Raw genomic sequence first — 18,339 nt, 5'->3', positions numbered from 1 at the left:
CTCTCTTAAATAAATAAATAAATAAAATCTTTAAAAAAAAAAAAAAGTTCTTTTGGGGCGCCTGGGTGGCTCAGTTGGTTAAGCGACTGCCTTCGGCTCAGGTCATGATCCCGGAGTCCCGGGATCGAGTCCCGCATCGGGCTCCCTGCTCGGCAGGGGGTCTGCTTCTCCCTCTGACCCTCCCCCCTCTCATGTGCTCTCTCTCATTCTCTCTTAAATAAATAAATAAATAAATCTTTAAAAAAAAAAAAAAAAGGTGGTGGAAGTAACACGTAAATGAGAACAGCAACCCAAAAAAGATAGTGAAAAATTGTGTTACTCACATGTCTCCAATCGTTGTCACGCTTTCTGAAGCTCCACTTAAAGGCAAACAAAGTGCTGAGGGGAAAATTGTATTCCTTGCCATAGCTGATAGCTGTGATTAAATGGGAAATACTTTTTCATTGTCAGTTCCTCTGGCCCGGAGACTTTTTATTGCTACCGCTTGCGAAAGAGAGCGATTTCTTTCATCCGGAGTGTCTCCCCTGTTCCCTGCCTGCCCCGTTTCCCAGCCACATGACCACACTGTGTAGTTCACACGGTCTCTTTCAGACGCCCCTTATTTATTATTTCGCCATCTCTCCTGTTGCCGCTGCTGTTGTTACCATTACGCGAGGGCATCTTGGAGGACAGACCGCACGAAGAGGTGGTAAAGCTCAGCGTTAAGTGGCTGAGGTTGGAGGCTTCAGTACGCAGTTGGGCACAGGGTGCGCGCCCCTAACCGGTGTGCTCTGTGCCGTGTTCCGTTGCTTCTCTTTTCCACGCACTGCGCTGTCCTCCATCCTCCCTTACCCCCCGATCACCGTACTTCCACTAGCTCTTGCTCCGTGCTGGAGTTTCTTTACTAGGTTGGTTCCTAAAGAGGCAGTCCTTATTTTCTGGGTCTCATTTCTGGCCCTGGGTCTTCATGTCTGTAGTCATTGGCTAGGGCCGCCATCATAAAATACCTCAGACTGTGGGGCTGAAACAGCAGTTTACTTTCTCACAGTTCGGAGGCTAGAAGTCCAAGATCGGAGGGCGGCAGGTTTGGTTTCTTCTGAGGCCTCTGTCCTTGTCTTGCAGGTCTTCTCCTTGTGTCCTCGCGTGATCGTCCCTCTGTCTGGGTTGTCTGGGTCGTCCGGGTCCTAGTCTTCTCTTCTTGTAAGGATACCAGTACTGGGAGTTAGCACTTCAACATAGGAATTCAGGGGCACACATTTCAGTCCATAATAATGTCTTTGTTCGTAGTCAACAAAATGCCAGTTTCTCCCCAGATTCTCTGAAAACACCCTTTTCTTAACGTGAATCTTACTTGGCAACACTGAAGTGGTCTCCAACATCTGATGATACAGGACAGGAAATTTCCCATGTTTGTCAGCATACCCAAGTTCTCCCATTCTAGCCTGAAATCTCAGATTATTGAAAAGATTTTACAGCCCCACCCCCCCACTTCCATCAGCCCACGTGGTTAGCAAGACATGTCCTCTGGCATGCATGTTAGCTTGTGAAAAGTTCTCATTGACCTTACATACCCTTGTTCTGGTATGGTCTTACCGCATTAACTTCCTTATAGTCCTGCCTTTATATTTTATCATATCTTATATAAACCACAACCTCCCTGTTTCTCTTCCTTTCCTAACAGGCAGTGAGTTGGGCAAGTAAATAAGTTCCGTCTTAGCAGGATGTCCAGTGATAGAAGAAAGTCTATATTCTATTCTAATAGAATGGATACTTTAAGCAACAACATAATATGAATACTACATAGGATATAGAAACTTAATGTATTTTCTGAAATCATTCACATGAAGTTTTTTATTCTAAAACATTTCACTAAATTTTAAGGTGGCCATTGTTTAAGAAGACAGACTGTAGACATTGCCTTGCAGGGGAAAGATTCTGAAGAAAATTGTCTGGCATAGCAGGAACTTCTTAGACCCTTCACCTCAGACTAACTGGTCTCTCTGGCTTTAGTTTTTGTCTTCTCCAGTTTCCTGTACTCACTACCACGAGAGTTGTCTGCCTGGAAAATCAACCTCTTATTGTCACTCCTCACTTCGGAGAACACTGCTGGGTCCCTGTTACCTGCAGGATGAGCCCCCCACCCCTCAGCTTGGTAGAGAACCCCTTCTTTCACAACAATATGCCATGCCCCTTCCTGGCCTTGTCACCTCTCGTCCTTTCCTCCTGGAATACTTTCCCGCTGTGGAGTGCCTGGAAAACGCAGGGGCTTTGGAGGCAGACAAGTCTAGTTTTGAATTCTGACTCCAGTTCTTACTGACTGAGTGATCCTGAGAAATTTACTTAATCTCTATGAGTACTTGTCTCATCATGAAATGAGACTAATACCTACTGCACGAAGATCTTGTAAGAATTATTAAAGCTAAGCGTATGTGTGACTCACTGCTAAATTATTTATCAATTCCTGTTGCAGTTATAGGATCAAGCAAACCCCTGTTTACCCTTTAAGACCCAGATCAGACATCACCTCCTCTGGGAGCCTAGGCTGTTATTTATTCTAACTCTGGTAATTCCTGCACTAGAACAACACATTTGTAGTTAAGAATGTGGTTTTCTGAAGCCATGTTGTTGGGGTTCAAATCTTGGCTTCTCTGTGTATTACCTCTGTGATCTCTGGCAAGTTACTTATACTCCGTATACTTCAGCTATCTGTTCTGTAAAATAAGGATAATATTATCTATGTAATAGGATTACTATGTAGATTAAGTGGGATAATATATACACTGGACCCTTGAACAACACAGATTTGAACTGCATGGATCTACTTATACGTGGATGTTTTTTGACAAATACAGTACTATAAATGTATTTTCTCTTCCTTATGATTTTCTTAATAACTCTTTTACTCTAGCTTACTTTATTATAAGAATACAGTATATGACACATGTAACATAAAAAATATGTATTGATCGACTCTATGTTTTTAGTAAGATTTCTGAGTCAACAGTTGGCTATTAGTACTTAAGTATGGGGGGGTCAAAAATTACATGTGGATTTTTGACTCCGTGAGGGTCAGTGCCTCTAACCCCCTGCATTGCTCAAGGAACTGAGCAATGTGTAAGAACTTACACAACTGTGTAAGAAATTTAGCACAATGCTGTATATAGTTAGTATACAAAAAATGTTAGCCATTATTACTGTGTTCATTTTGAGTCATTTTCTCTTATTGTGAGTTCCTCAAGGCTTTGACTCTACCTTGTTCTTCTCTAGACGCCTTGTGTCTGATCCAATGCCCAGCCTATGCTAGGGTCAAAGAAGGCCTAACTGGATCAAAGAAGTCACACATTAAATATTTATTTAGTTAGCAAATCCTGTTCATTTAAGATGAAGAATATTGGGCTTTAAATCCTCTTTGAAAATACTGGAAATAAACAGAAAAATTCTCATTATTACACTGAATAGTATTCCAGATTTCTTCCTACAGAAAAATAAATAGTTGAGTGTATTGGTCTGAATTTTGCTTTTAAGAAAGGTGTCTGGGGGTGCCTGGGTGGCTCAGTCTGTTGAGTGTCCAATTCTTGGTTTTGGCTCAGGTCATGATCTCAGGGTCATGGGATCCAGCCCTGCCTTAGGCTCCGCTCCTCACTCAGTGCAGAGTCTGCTTGTCCCTCTCGCTCTGTGCTCTCTCTCTCTCTCAAATAAATAAATAAATAAAATTTAAAAAAAAAAAAATTAAGATGTCTGGGGCGCCTGGTGGCTCAGTTGGTTAAGCATCTGACTCTTGATTTCAGCTCACGTCATGATCTCAGAGTAGTGAGATCGAGCCCCACATGGGCTCTGTCTGTGCTCTGCATGGAGTCTGCTTGAGATTTTCTCTTTCCCTCTCCCCTTGCCCCTCCCCCTGCTTACACGTACACTCTCTCAATAAAATCTTTTTTTTAAAAAAAAGCTGTCTTTCATACTGTATGTACTACAGGGATCATGAAATATGACTGTGAATTTTCCATCTTTGTAGACCTTTAAGACTTGGAGGGAAGGTCCACTTTCTTCTTTGATGCTCTGGTAACCAGGTGCCCTCCCATATCTTCAACTATTAGATTTTTTAGATCATTATTAAATGATCTTTAGAATACTAAAAGTTTTGGGGCGCCTGGGTAGTGCAGTTGCTTGGGCATCTGACTCTTGGTTTTGACTCAGGTCGTGATCTCAGGGTAGTGAGATTGAGCCTGTGTTGGGCTCTGCACTCACCAGAGATTCTCTCTCCCTCTGCCCCTCCCACTCATGCTCTCTCTCAAATAAATCTTTTTTTTTTTAAAGAAAAAGAATACTAAAAGTTTTTAAAGTTTTATATAGTGTCATTTGCATTAACTTATTAATTGTCTATAGTAAAAATAATTGTGTTGAAAGAACTGAGGCTGGGCGCCTGGGTGGCTCAGTCGTTAAGCATCTGCCTTCGGCTAGGGTCATGATCCCAGGGTCCTGGGATCGAGTCCCACATCGGGCTCCCTGCTTGGCAGGAAGCCTGCTTCTCCCTCTCCCACTCCCCCTGCTTGTGTTCCTGCTCTCGCTATCTCTCTCTGTGTCAAATAAATAAAATCTTTAAAAAAAAAGGGGGGGGGCGCCTGGGTGGCTCAGTCGTTAAGCGTCTGCCTTCGGCTCAGGTCACGATCCCAGGGTCCTGGGATCGAGCCCCGCATCGGGCTCCCTGCTCAGCGGGAAGCCTGCTTCTCCCTCTCCCACTCCCCCTGCTTGTGTTCCCTCTCTCACTGTCTCTCTCTGTCAAATAAATAAATAAAATCTTTAAAAAAAATTAAAAAAATAAAAAATAAAAAAAAAGAAAGAAAGAACTGAGGCTAAGATGTATATGCCACAGCCTTTTTAAACAGGGAAAAACGTCAGATTAATAGTTTATGATCAAGACTGCTAATATAGATCTCAAACAACAAAGCAGTCTGTTCCTTATTTATGTATGAAATTTCATCATATTTTGTGTTTTCTTCATGTATTTTGTAATTATCAATTTTGTTTTCCATTTCATAAACTAAATTCAAGGAATGTCAATAGTAGATCTGCAAATTTATGTGATAAATGGCACAGTGTCATTTATCTATTGTTATATAACAGACAATCCCAAAAATTACTGGTTTATAACAACAGTATTTCTCATGATTCTGTGAGTTGGCTGGGTGGTTCTACTGTTATTTCTGGATTCATTCATGTGATAGCATTCAGCAGGTGGGACTAAGATCTCTCTTCCCACACATTTTCTTACCATTGGCTTCTTCACAGTATTGTGGTCCCAGATTTCCAAGAAGGCAAGACCCAGTGCACAAGCACAAATCAAACCTCTGCTTGTGTCATATTTGTCAGGTCATGTTGACCAAAACAAATCACATGGAAAATCAGTGTTAGAGGAAACAGCACATGGGAAATGGAGACCAGGAGACATGATTGATGGGGAGCCATTCCTCTAACAATCTACCACATATACACATGGTAAATTTATGTTTAAGTATATATACAAAAAATTAACTTCATTTCTGAGAATTTGGTATGGAAATGACATTTCCTTGCCATTTTAATAATATTTACTAACATTTATTAATAATTTTTATTTAATATCCTTTTATACATTTTGTTATTATGAGCTAATATTGCATTTTTAATTAAAAAAATTTTTTTTCACAATAAAAGTGAGTGAGTAAAGCCAGCATCGGTTTAGGTTCCCTGATAGCAGAAGCAATAATTGCTTATGAATTGTTAATAAAACTTGAGTAGAGATACTCTGATTACAAAGAAAATCTAGCCTGTGATACTGATTTCATCATTCAGCAGAGAATTGGGATTCCAGAGTTCAGAGGAAGCTTAAAAATTTTTAAGTGTTCTACATTGCAGCATACTCAATGTGAAAGGCTAAAAGCATTTCCTCTAAAATCAGGAATAAGACAAGGATGCCCATTCTTGCCACTTTTATTCAACATAGTATTAGAAGTCTTAGCCAGAGAATTAGGCAAGAAAAAGAAATAAAAGACATCCAAATTGGAAAGGACAAAGTAAAACTGTCACTATTTCTAGATGATATGATATTATATATAGGAAAACTTAAATACTGCATCAAAAACTGTTAAAACTAATAAATTCAGTAAAGTTGCAGGATATAAAATCAATACACACTAATCTGTTGTGTTTCTATACATTAATAATGAACTATCAGAGAAATTAAGAAGATAATCCCACTTAAATTGCATCAAAAAGAATAAAATACCGTGGAATAAATTTAACCAAGGAAGTGAAAGACCTGTATATTGAAAACTACAAGAAAAGACAGTCTCTTCAATAAATAGTGATGAGAAGATTGGACAGCCACATGCAAAAGAATGAAACTCCACCACTGTCTTATACCACACACAAAAATTAACTCAGAATGGATTAAAGACTTGAACATAAGACCTGAAACCTTAAAACACCTGGAAGAAAACAGAGACAGTAAGCTCCTTGGACCTAGTTAATTCTGTTTTTGTTTTAATTCATCTCAGCATTCAGCTGTAGTTATTTTATCCCAACAGATAGAACTTTAGAGTCTTAATATGGGTGTTGTAGTTAAACTCCTCTTAATGTAAATTTTTCATGGAGGGCCATGGGTAAGTGGTCTCAGGATGACTAAAAAGAACTAGTTTTATATCTAGAGAAAAGGGTAATAAAACTTTCTTATAAAATAATAAGACCTATAGTCAGTGTAATATCACAAGATACAAACTCTAATGACTTTATTTTTAGATGGACCCAGGATCTAGAGGGCGGGGAATGGATGCAAAAGAAGATATTGTGTAATATGTTTTCAGTATTTAGAGAAAAATGCAGTTGGAAAAAGGAAGGAAGACCCCAAAAATGGGGAAGATCTAGTATTTCGTTTTTTGAAAAATAGGATCCACGAATAGAGTGTTGCATTTGTCAGGAAAACTGGTGCATTAGACAGAATTTGCCTTTAATGCCCAGAGATACTTGCTGCTATCAAAAGGAGCAGAACTTAATCTTGTCCTATTTGGCTGACGTTCGCAAGTATTTTTGATGAATTGAGCCCAAAATCAGATCCAAAGACATCCTCCCCACAGAGAGTTGGTGATGGATCCGGTGAACTAAGTGTTACGAGCATGTTGCAAAAAAGAGATGGCAGGCCCATCCCAGGCTCTGCTCTCCTAACCGCTCTGTCAGTTATGTCTGTGTGCTGGCAGTGGGCACCCGTGCAGCCCTTTCCTCCCTGCCTCCCTCATGGATGTCTCCTTGCGCTCCTGCCTCTTAATGGTGCATCTGCAACCCAGCTGCCTTTCCACAGCTTGCCGTTCCTGCCTATTTCTCCCTCCTGATTCTATACAACTTGCCATCTTTGTGTGAAGGCACCACTGGTTAATATTAAATTTGTCACGATAACAGCCACAACAATTATATCTTGCTTCCATAGATGCCTGACATGTTTATCACTTAATCATTATTTTAATGTCATGAAATACCCTTATTGGCCTGATTGTACAGAGTAGAAAACAGGCACAAAATGTGAAAGTCTGTAACAAGGGTCACTTGGCTAATAAGTGACTGAGCCAAAATCTGAATCCAGGCAGCCTGGTTCTAGAGTCTGTGCTTTACTACCTCTCTTATACTCACTGTTCTTTTTATTCATCTTATACTGTACCACATAGTTTTTGAAGGCAATCAGTATTTATAAGCTGTTAAATAGTGCCAGTATTTATCAGTCACAGGATTTAAGACTACTCTGACTCAGTGTGATTACATTAAATTGCATCTGTTCATTCTTTTGCTTAAGAAGCATCTGGGGTTTCTTGCGCACCTACTGTGTCCTAGTACCCCACTAGGTATTCTGTTCAGGAATAATCACATCAGACAAGATTCCAGTCCTCCTGGAGCTTACAGGATAATGGAAGGGACAGATAATACAAAAATAATGTATAATCAAAAATGGCAATAAAGGTTACAAAGGGAAAGAGAAGTTTGTTACAAGAGAGACGATAGTAAGAAGCTAATTTAGACTGGGGAATCAGGGGATCAAGGAAAACTTTTCAGAGGAAGGTAACATTTTAAGCTGAAGCTCTAAAAGCTTAATAGGAGCTAGCCAGATGAAGAGGAGTAGTAAAGTATGCCATAGATCTTTTGTTCTGGCAAAATAATGGGCCAGTTGTCAGTATAAACCCTTCTGGTACAGAACATCTAAAACTTCTGGATAAAATAATTTAAAAATATTTTTAAATGTGTGGCTGAGTGGGAAAATAAAAAAAAATTTTAGGAACCAGAAATTAATGTGAAAACCTGAATCCTGAGATATTAGTGAATTCTACACCTATATTTTGTTCTTTAGGCATTTGCCATTCCCTGCTGGACTAGATCTTGGGCTTTAATGGGCCTCATGCAGAAGACAAGAAGTTTCTCTATCGATAGGTGAACTGGGGGAAAACCCATTCCTTCCATATACCTCTTCTTCCCAGAGTGAAGCAGTTGGGTTAATTGCCTATCTTGGCCTTGGTGTTTGGATAAATGGTAGTCATATATATCAGTACATTCATTTATATGAAAATATATTTCACGGTAAAAACAAAATATATATTATGGTTAAAAAAAATTTTTTTTTCCGGGACAGGGGAGATACTGTGTGGCAAGGCCTCTAGACAGAAAGGCATTTGCCCTTTTCAAGGAACTGAAAGTCTGGTACAGATTGAGCAAAGTTAAGGGCTGGCCAGTGAGGTTGGAGAGGAGACTAGAGATCAGATTCTTGCAGGGCCTCAAAGCCTTTTGTTGGGATTTTGGATTTTATCCTGAGCACAATGCAAATCTTCAGAAGGATTTTCGGATGACTATCTGACTTATGTGAGAAAGAACAGATTAAGAAAACGTAAAAGTACTGGCGCTACCCTAAAGGTAGAAGTAGAGATTAAGCTACAGCAGGAATCCAGGTGAAAGTGGATTGACTTGGATTAGGGGAAACTGGAAGAAATTAAGGAATCCAAGATATACTTTGAAAGTAAAACCTGCTGATGAATTGGATGGGGATTTGGGGGAAAGATATAAAGAGTTATTTCCCAGGATCTGGCTTGAATAATGGGCTGTCCAGAGGTCTTTTTCTAAGATGACAAAGACAGGAAGAGGTATGGAGGGGAAGATCACATATTTGGTTTTAGAAATGTAGAGTTTTGGGTGCCTGGGTGGTGGCTCAGTCGTTAAGCGTCTGCCTTCGGCTCAGGTCACGATCCCAGGGTCCTGGGATCAAGTCCCGCATCGGGCTCCCTGCTCAGCAGGAAGCCTGCTTCTCCCTCTCCCACTCCCCCTGCTTGTGCTCCCTCTCTTGCTATGTCTCTCTCTGTCAAATAAATAAATAAAATCTTAAAAAAAAAAAATGTAGAGTTTTGGAAATACTAAGTTTGACAAGTAAGAAATCCAAGTAGAGACAGTGCCACTAGTTGTTTAATGTAAATGAAGAGACTCTAAAAATTTTTTTTTTTTTTTAAGATTTTATTTATTTGCGAGAGAGAGAATGAGAAACAGAGAGCATGAGAGGGAGGAGGGTCAGAGGGAGAAGCAGACTCCCCGCCGAGCAGGGAGCCCGATGTGGGACTCGATCCCGGGACTCCAGGATCGTGACCTGAGCCGAAGGCAGTCGCCCAACCAACCGAGCCACCCAGGCGCCCCTCTAAAATGTTTTTATGCAGTTGAACTCATATTCGAATAAGCTAGTGTGGAATTTTAATGAAAATTTTCCTTTTACAGGCAATTCATTTTATAGTACATTTCATTGGGAGGTAAACTTGTTAAGTAGTAGAATTTCATTGTAACAAATACACCATTTAAATTCACATACTTAGGATGCAAGAGCTGGGTGTATTTGCAGATGAAGTATAATAATCTGGGAAAGACACTGTGGCAGTGATTGGCTAATTGTTCACCAAACCTGTTTTCCTTTGTTCCTGCTGATACAGTTTGGTCTACATTTCCCAACTTCCTCTGCAGTTAGATGTAGCTATGTGACTGTGTCTGGGCAAAAGAAGGAGAGTAAAAGTGATGTACATTTCTTCCTTTAGCTGTTTAAAGAGAAATCTCCCATATAGCCTCCATGCTCTCTTTCAACCCCTTGTGCCAACTGAATATTGCATCCAAAGGGACCATGGAAACTACATGTTGAAGAAGATAAAATCTCCAACAGTCAGAGATCCTAAATGATAACAGAGTTCAGAAAGCCCCAACCCTACCTTCCTGCTACCTGAACTTTGCATGATTAAAAAATGAACTCTGTTGTTTTAAATCACCAGGATTCTATGATTTAACTATTTCAGCAGCTCACATCACATTAAAAGAAGATATTAATTTTCTTTCAAGGTGATACCAAGAACCTAATTTCATTCCCATTCACATCTTTTCTCATTTTTCTTCCATGTATATTTGCTGCCATAAGTGACCAGGCAATTTGAATAGATGAGGATGTTTGGAGGTTTATAAAGGAGTGAGGGGATTGAAGATGCGTGAGGTAAGAGAGAGGACTTGAAGGATATAATTGTTTCCTATTCTCCGTATAAGATAACCATCACTCCCCCTGTGTCTGGCCCAGGCATTCATTTCAAAGATTCACACTCCTGCAAGCTGTTTCTTTCCACCTGCTAATGGCATACCCATTGCAAAGCATAATTTGTGAAAACTTTGATCACCATTCCCTTCCTTACCGAGTTTAACATTCACATATAATCAAACTTACACCCTGGGATGCAAACTAACCATAACATTAAAAGTGAATAGAACAGGGCGCCTGGGTGGCTCCATTGGTTAAGCGACTGCCTTGGGCTCAGGTCATGATCCTGGAGTCCCTGGATCGAGTCCCGCATCGGGCTTCCTGCTCGGCAGGGAGTCTGCTTCGTCCTCTGACCCTATCCCCTCTCAGGTGTTCTCTCTCTCTCATTCTCTCTCAAATAAATAAATAAAATCTTAAAAAAAAAAAAAAGTGAATAGAACACCACTGGATATCTTTTCTTTTTTATGGATCTGATAATAGGTGACCGAGGATCTCTCATGGTAAACAGTTTTGGGAAAGATGCAAAATGTGTCAGAAGAAGGGCCTATCTCTGATAGGGCATGTTGAGATTGTAGCATACCCCTTAGAATCTTTGGCCAATAGATTAGCCAATTAGAGATACTCTTACATTGTTTTCTTATTACTTCTCAGTCTGTTTGCCTTGCTAGACCTTCATGATTCCTTCCCTTGAGAGCAAGTAGAAGGTAAATTCACTTCCCTATGCTGAATATCCATTATAATTCCTGATACATTGGAATTGTAAGTGCTTAGAACTTCTTGGTTGAAAACCAAATGATTGTCGGGGCGCCTGGGTGGCTCAGTCGTTAAGCGTCTGCCTTCGGCTCAGGTCATGATCCCAGGGTCCTGGGATCGAGCCCCGCATTGGGCTCCCTGCTCTGCGGGAAGCCTGCTTCTCCCTCTCCCTCCCCCCCGCTGCTTGTGTTCCCTCTCTCACTGTGTCTCTCTCTGTCAAATAAATAAATAAAATCTTAAAAAAAAGAAAACCAAATGATCGCTGAAAGTAGTATGGTATGTGTCTGTCTGATATGAAAAGTGTTCCTTGTATTATGCATCTTCTGCATTATTTCTTTTTACCCACATCAGTAATGTGCCTTTAAGATATAGATCATTATCTGGCAATTGAAAATATTTTTATGAAAAACCTTATTATGATAATGTTTGTTGTAAGGAATTTATCTAAATTTATATCCCCTTTGTTTGATGAATATCTTCAGTTGTGTACTCTAAACAAAACTATTAGATTATTCTTTTGATTGTTAGAGTTTATAATTTTGCAAGAATTAGGCAAATAGCAGACACACACAGGGACAGATTGGACAGACTCCCTCCCTCCCCCACAGGAGCTTTAAAGGAATACATTCTGGCCCTGTGGACGACTGGCTCCTCTTCAATCCAGTGGCATATGGCTAGGCTTGAGCAAACAGATGTCTGTACCTAATCAGGCATTTATTGTCTCAGTTCAGGTGCTAGGCCAGGCTGATGTTTACAGCTGTGCTGTGGTTGAAATTTTAAAGCCATAGCAGTTTATTCTCTGAATCCAGTGCATCTCTAAACTGTGGCATTGTTGGCTTCTGGAATTATTTTCTTTTCCAATCTATAAGATGATGGTAAAACTTTATTCTCACAGGGATTGTGATAAGCAAAGTGAAATTCAGTTCTAAATTGTCATAAGTGAAATTTAAAAAGCTTTTTGTCTATGTGGTCTTAGGTGGCAGAAGTAAAATTATAAGTAAGCCCCAATTTCTTCTAGGTACATTATTGCCTAGCTTTAGTAAATGGATGGTTCCTTTATAGAAGTGGGTATATCAATCACTTTGACCCCTTGGGAGGCTAGCACTAGGTGCTATTTGATATAACTCTTCCCAAGGAATTTCTAGCTGGCTGGACTAAATTTGCCTTTGGTGGTATAGCATATGGACTTTTGTCTTGGTAGTGATTACATTTAAATATACAGGAAAAGCATGTAATACAATAAAACAAGCATATCTACCTTGGAAGTCAAAGAGAACCTGGGGCAGAATGCATGATGTTTGATACTCAGAACTGAGGAAAACTTAACCACTGTACTAGTCAGGCCAAATCTAGGAATATCTGTATACCCAGAGGCCTTTTTTTTCCCCCTAAGGGATCCTACCTGTAACACCTTACTGAGGATATAACCCAAGGCACAACTCTAGGTGGCCATGTTCTGTATGACCTTGCCATCTGCATTTGCCCTAAAGCAGTCAGGCTTTGGGGAGTCTGACCCTTTAAATGGCCCAGCACAAGTACTTTATATATCCAACTCATAATGGTGACATAGTGGATGGATCAGATCCTCTCTTTTAAGGAAATTTTAAATTTGAGGTAGAGAATTATTTGATAGGAACAGAAGTCCAATACTTAGCCAGAAAAAAGGGCAGACAAAGATGACATGAGTCACTAGAAGCCGTGAGTAAGCAAGAGTGATATATAAGTAAGAGCCAAGTCATGAGATTTTCAAAAAGTGTGTGCGTGGGGCTGCAGAGATTTTACTTCATATCTGCAGGGGAAGAGGATGATCAACAAATTACTGCTGCCAAAGGCCTAAGGAACTATAACCAGATTTTTACACATCTGTCTAATCCTGGACAACTTGAAATTGCAACTTGAAATTCTCAGCCTGTGTTCCTATACTTCGCGTGAGGCCTGGTTAAGCTGCTTTCCATGAATTACCATGAGGCCTAGCCACATGGCATACCTTGTTCCTTGTTTTCACGTGAAGCCTATGATAATGCCCCCTAGATACTCTTCTCACACACACACAACCACAAACAGTTACGGGAGATAACTTGAGTCTCTATTCTTTGCAGCCAAAGGATCCTAATTTATACAACTGCCCTGTGAGTTCAACTCTTATTATTTTGGCTGTGGCAACCGAGGCAAGGACTGATGAACAGTAGCAGTTTTATGTGCATGTCAAGAGTGTACAGACTTTGAACAGGAAAGGCAACTTACCTCTAATTGTTTAAGAAAGCTAACGTGATACAGGGAGGACCCAGAGAATGATGGATAATGCTGATGACATGACATGACATTTGAGGAGACTACATGGAAATGTTTATTGAGCAAAAAAGAAGTATAGGAACAATATTTTTTTTTTCTTTCTGCTAAAGTATGAGTTCCTGAGGCATCCATCTTGGTATGTCTCACCAATGCCCAGGAGGGGGCTTTGTACACAGTAGGTAGAACGCCAAATTGATAATGTGGCCCAGCCATTGGTTTGTCTTGTTTAGCATCAGCTTTGAATTAGCTGGTAAAAATATGCTTTTAGGCAGACTGAACTGTAAACTGAAGAGAGAGACATGAGTCAGAAACAAGAGTAGGATTTCCAGAAGCTTCTGGGGGAGGTAGATATAGACAGTGCAAAAATAGCCTAGGAACTACATGAGCAAATTTCAGAGAGCCAGATAAGAAACTGCCTTCCTCACTCAGGGTACTAAGGACCAGAACATACCGTTATCAGGAACACCTATAGCACATAGGAGAGCATGGCCTTTGGCCAGAGAGCAGGGAATAGGTAGTGAAGGAGAACTGGCAAAAAACAAATTCTAGATTCTAGAATCTAGAACATATCTGATGGCATTATCTCCCTTCTGTCTCACAAATCTTCCAACTGCACTAGGAGAACAAAAAGGAGAAACATGAGCCCCATCTTTAAAGAAACTAGGAGACACGCAACCCCAAACCACAGTATGCAATGAGGAACAGACAAATGCAGTTGAAGAAGGATATCTACAGCTACAGATCTCAGACAAACCAGTAATGCCCAGTGTAGACTAATGGGAGTGGGTGCGTGGGGTGGCAGCAAGAGCTTCCTTGGCCCTGAATAGGCAGAAAGAGGAAGCGGGGTAATGGGCTGAATGGAGAATCACACAGACAAGATTGAAAACATGGGCAAAAGCTTACCGGGAAAACACAATAAAGTAGGATTGCATCTTTAATATCAGACATGATTGAATTTGGAGGAAAAAGCTTGAAATAAGGCAAAGAAGGATGATTCATAATAGCAGTATACCACTACCATTTATAAAGCAAAAACTGCAGAAAATATGAAGAGAAATAGTTACATGATAGTAGTAAGAAAACATTAATTCACTTCTCTCAGTTCAAGTGATCAGGTAGACAAGAAATAAGAAAAAGAAAACCGAAATAAAAATCATGAATAAAGGTACTCCTGGGTGGCTCAGTTGGTTAAGTGTCTGCCTTTGGCTCAGGTCATGATCTCAGGGTCCTGGGATCGAGTCCCACGTTGGGCTCCCTGCTCGATAGGGAGTGGGCTTCTCCCTCTGCCCTTCCCCCTGCTGTGCTTGTGCTCTCTCTCTTTATCTCTCTCTCAAAAATAAATAAAATCTTTAAAAAATAATAATTAATAAAGCAACTATTTGTCACTTTGTATTCTGAAAGCTAATAGGCCTTATTAAATGCTGAATAAAACATTCACAAAAGTAGATCCTAAAGGGAATTCAATGAATTTCAGAAGGTGAAAGGAATACATATAGCACTCTCTAATTTTGTTGCAATAAAACTAAAAATTAAGAAAAGAATTTTTTAATTGGGATGCCTGGGTGGCTCAGTCCTCAAGCGTCTGCCTTTGGCTCAGGTCATGATCCCAGGGTCCTGGGATTGAGCCCCGTCGGGCTCCCTGCTCAGCGGGAGGCCTGTGTTTCCCTCTCCCACTACCCCTGCTTGTGTTCCCTCTTCCGCTGTGTCTCTCTGTGTCAAATAAATAAAAAATAAAATCTTTAAAAAAAAAAGGAATTTTTTAATTTATCATTTGAACATTTAAAATTTTTTGCTTAAACAACTCTTGGATCACAGAGGAAACCAAAGGTTATGGAAAATCTAGGGAAAACACAATAAAACCACTTGATATTGGAACCTATGGGACAGAACTAAAGCAGAATTCAGAAGCACCTCTCTTACTGAAGAAAGAAAGAAAATAACCAAATTAAATATCTAACTCAAAAAGTTAGAAAAATGATCAACAAAACAAACCTTAAACAGCAGAAGGTAGGAATAAAGATAAAAATTAATGAACTAGAAAAAGGAAAATTGATCAGATTAATAAATAAAAGAGCTGGTTCTTTAAAAAATAGATAATTCTTTAGCTAACCTAGTAAAAAGTGGGTAGGGAAGAGAGCATAGATGAGATATAATCATGGGGAAATGGCAGAAACAAAAGAATAAGAGAATCATAAAATATTTTGCTCAGTCCCGTGCAAATTAATTTGAGAACCTGGAAGAAAGGATGATTTTTCAAGGAAAATAGAAATGATCAATACTAACCACAGATAATTAGAAAATCTAAACTGTCACAGAATAACCACTACCACCCCCGCCCCCTCCTCCGCTTACCCCTCCCCCATCAACCCCTTCAGAAAAGCCTGAGACCCAGGTGATTTAACAAGGGACTTCTATCAGTTTTTCAGGAACAGATAATATCAATCTTCCCAAATATATGTGCTTTACTAGATACGGATATCTCTGAAAAGAGACACAAACTAGTAAACAGTTGTTGTTCCTAGGGAATGGAGCTGGGGCTAAGGGACAGTATTAGAAGCAAGTCTTACTTTTTACTCTCTATCTTTCAGGTCATTCTATTTTATACCGTACGCATATCTTGCTTATCCAAGTGTAAGGAATTTAGAATATCTTTGTTTCACATTTGGGCAAGTTCACAAAACCATTTGGCTTTTGTTGTTTTGTTTTGTTTACTTTCTTTTTTCTTTCTTTCTTTCTTTTTTTTTTTTTTTTGATAAGCAAAAATGTTTAAATGGTCCGCTTACAGATGTCCCACCCTAATCCTTGGAACCTGTGAATATGATGAGATCTGACTTCTGTGAATAAATTACGTTCTGTATCACAGCTGACCTTAAAATAGGGAGATTATCCTGGATTATCTAAGTGAACCTGACCTAATCATATGAGCCTTAAAAGCGGAGAGCTTCTTTTGGCTGCCGTCAGAAGGGCGGTGGAGGAGCTAGGGGGTATGAGAAGGCATTCACCTGCAGTTGTGGCTTTGAAGATGGAGGGGATCACAGGGGAAGGAATGCAGTTGCTTCTGAGGCACTGAGGGCAGGCCGCAGGTGACAGCTGGGAAGGAAACAGGACTCATTCCTACAACTGCAAGAACTACCTTCTGCCAACCACCAGAAAGAGCTTGGAAGGGGATTCTTCCCCAGAGCCTTTGGATTAGAGCCCACCCAGCCTGCCAGGCATCTTGATTTCAGCCTGTGAGACCCTGAGCAGACGCCAGCAGGGCCTACCTGGACTCCTGACTGCAGAGGTGTGGGATAATAAATGGGTGTTGCTTTCAGCCATGAAGTTTATGGTAATTTGTTATATAGCAACAGAAAACCAACAGAGGAAAATTACATTTTAAAACCTCCACATAGGTGTGGCTGGTTGGCTCAGTTGACAGAGCATGCAACTCTTGACCATGAGGTCGTGAGTTCAAGCCCCACGTTGGGCATGGAGCCTACTTAAAAATAATAATAATAAAGAAATAAAACCTCCATACATGTGGGGCTCTATGGGGCCTCAGAGATGAGAACCATCTTCTCTCTAGTCTGGATGTGCTGGGATGGTACAAATCAGCCTCGGAGCCCATGGTACTAGTCGGGGCTGCATGTTTCTCATTATGTAAAATATTATTTGCTGTATTTTCATTACTTTCACCAATTGTGTAGAAGTCCAATTTTATTATCTTAATGAAGAGAATAAATTTTTATACCTGTCTTTTTTCCTGTTCAAATTGTAATATTGAAAATAATTTTTTTTTGGTATTTCTGTTTTAAACAATCTTTTCTGTTTTGAATGATGAAGTTGAGTTATTTTTTCCTTTGGATGCCTTAGCAAATTAACTCCTACCTTTCTAAAACTTTTTAGGTTTCTGTGACCTATTTTAAATGTGTCATCCGAACAGTTTTTGATCATGATAGCACACCTAAATGACTGTAATTCTTTGACTACTTTAGTTTTTCTAGAGTCTTACTTACTTGGGTTTTTCCAGTTTTGTTCCAATGCCAGTTTTATCCAAGACCAAATAAAGATAGTTTACCCTTAAAGTTGTCAGACACTAGAACTTGTCTTTCAATTAAGTATTTGAGTTTAGTGGTATGAGAATCAAATATTTAATTTTTATTTAATTGTTGGTACTTTTGTAAACTTTTACCTGGAAATGTTAACCCTGAGAACTGCAGAAAACAAGTATATCAGTTAGATCTTCAGAGGGCATAGGAAGATTCCAGAATGTGGAGAATTGCTTCTGTGGTTGCTATCACTTAAAATTCTGAATAGAAAAGCACAGAACAGTTGTAAGCAAGTCGGTGGTGTCCGAGGCCCAACTATATAGCATCATCAGGAGGTGCAGTATCACATGTGAATCTCTAATACTGAGTTCTGATGCATTTTCTTTTTGGTAAGTTATATTGTTCAGTTTTCTTTTCCAGGACAATTCCAGGGCCTTGTAAGCCTGTTGAGATCAGGAAATGCTTCTGCCTCATGTACAAAATACAACTGGACAATGTGTTATAAAAAGATTGATCTAAGATAGATGTGAAACCCACAAGGAAAAATTTTAACAACTGATACTGATGACTGCACAGGATGTGACTAGCAGACAGAACAAAGAGTTTCTATTTTGCTTTGATAATCAAATTTCTTTAAAGAATAAATTGGTCCTCTTTAGCAGAAATTTGTTCTTTTTCTTTATGAAATGAAGTTAATTTTTTTTTTTTTAGGAGAGGTTTCCAAAA

At 39.7% G+C, this 18,339-nt stretch overlaps 1 protein-coding gene and 1 long non-coding RNA gene across 7 annotated transcripts in view; both read left to right on the top strand.

The window, feature by feature from the left end:
• RABGAP1L (RAB GTPase activating protein 1 like) overlaps nt 1-18,339 on the top strand; it is a 769,071-nt gene that overhangs the window by 632,611 nt on the left and 118,121 nt on the right. The window lies entirely within an intron of this gene.
• Nucleotides 11,494-13,934, top strand: LOC118014451. The gene is made up of 2 exons (XR_004680285.1): nt 11,494-12,854; nt 12,970-13,934. It is a non-coding gene; the product is annotated as an uncharacterized LOC118014451 (long non-coding RNA).

The sequence above is a fragment of the Mirounga leonina genome, unplaced genomic scaffold (genome assembly GCF_011800145.1).
Source record: "Mirounga leonina isolate KUSES-001 unplaced genomic scaffold, KU_Mleo_1.0 Mir_154, whole genome shotgun sequence".
Classification (NCBI taxonomy): Eukaryota; Metazoa; Chordata; class Mammalia; order Carnivora; family Phocidae; genus Mirounga; species Mirounga leonina.
The sequence above is the reverse complement of the archived record's forward strand: the minus strand, read 5'-3'. Positions and strand labels throughout refer to the sequence as shown.